Source organism: Rhagoletis pomonella, unplaced genomic scaffold, assembly GCF_013731165.1.
Source record: "Rhagoletis pomonella isolate Grant_MI unplaced genomic scaffold, Rhpom_1.0 Rhpom_scaffold_00001, whole genome shotgun sequence".
Classification (NCBI taxonomy): domain Eukaryota; kingdom Metazoa; phylum Arthropoda; class Insecta; order Diptera; family Tephritidae; genus Rhagoletis; species Rhagoletis pomonella.
In genome coordinates this window covers 98,153,358-98,155,099 of record NW_023458555.1, presented here as the reverse complement: position 1 = coordinate 98,155,099, position 1,742 = coordinate 98,153,358, and positions in this window count along the sequence as shown.

Below are 1,742 nucleotides of genomic sequence, written 5' to 3'. Positions count from 1 at the left end.
TTTTTTGGCAACTGCAAAACATCCGCTGGTAATCGTTCAAAGGTCCTCTCATTCCAGCCGAAATAGATGCAGCTCTTGCAGCATTAATAATAAAATCCAACACACATACCTCACAGCTGAATTCAATGCGCTTTCAAGAGAGAACCATGTCAGCAAAAGCAGTAAAATTAGGATCCTGGACCCGTTCATCGATAAAAGGGGACTAATACGAATTGGAGATCGCCTTCGACATAGTAATTTAGAGTATCGGTCTAAACATCAAATAATTTACCAAAAAAATTTTATTTTCACAAACATTTTAGTTTGTTCGTACCATTTCCAGCATCTGGACGCAGGACCACAAACACTTCTGTTCTTACTGCGTCAACGCTATTGGCCTATCGACAGCAAAAGGTAATGCAACAACACGGTGCATCGATGCATTAGATACTTCCACATAAAACCAGTAACGAAAGATCCATTCATGTGCGACCTTCCAAAGGAGCGAGTACAGACTGGTCGCGCTTTCTTAACCACTGGAATTGACTTCTGTGGGCTGATACTGGTTCACTCCCAAATACGAGGCAGAGCGCTGAGCGTGAAGTCTTATTTGGCCATATTTGTGTGCATTACTACCAAAGCTGTGCACATAGAGGCAGTCAGCGATCTTTCCACCGCGGCATTTATCGCATCCCTACGTCGTTTTATTGCGCGAAGAGGTCTTTGCACCACAATATTCAGCGATAATGCTACAAATTTTGTAGGCGCGAAAAACAAACTCGCTGAGTTAAATCGCTTGTTTCAAGCCGAGCCTCATAAACAAGCATTGTTAGAGCATGTCAGCAAAATAGGATAGACACAATCCACCAAAATCACCGCATTTTGGCGGCCTTTGGGAGGCCGCGGTCAAGCAAGCAAAGTATCATCTTGTGAGAGTCATTGCAAACGCCTCCCTGTCTTTTGAAGAATTATCTACAATATCAGCGCAAATAGAGGCAATATTGAACTCTCGGCCTCTCATGCACTGACTCCGGGAAGTTTCCTTATCGGAGAGCCTCTAACGTCATTTCCAGAGCCAGACATAACGGATGTCAACTATAATCTTTTAGCTCGCTTTCGACGTCTACAACAACTACAGCAGATATTTTGGCGTAGATGGTCAAACGATTATTTGCATTTGCTTCAGCAGCACTACAAATGGACGTCCAAAGATTGCATAATAAGTCCTGATATGCTCGTACTTCTACATGATAATTTGCCACCATATAAATGGTGATGGGTCGGGTAATCTCAACAATCCCCGGTCCAGATGGTATCCATCGCGTAGCCGAAATAAGAACAAAACTTTGTATTTATAAGCGGGCCATAACTAAATTATATCCTTTGCCTTTATATGATGGAAAACACTTAAGTATCTTTCAATGAGGCCGGTGTGTTCAGTCGCATCTTGGTTCTTTAGTAATTACTTTTTTTATTTACTCACTAGCCAATGCCCGCTTACTTCGCGGCGCCAAATAAGAGCTTTTGCGTTGGCCAATGCAAAAGAGCGTTTAAAAACAAAATTAGTTTTTTATTTAAGTTGGAACCACTAAGGCGCAGTATCCTCCGCACACATAGGCCAATAATAGTAACGCTGTGATACCATATGGAATACCAATCCCTCTCGGTGTCATGAGCTTTACCGTTGGTCTTATTTCCACCCGTGAGATCTCTGCTAAGCGTGCGTAATATTCTTCTATGATCTTGCAACTTCAACATTGGTG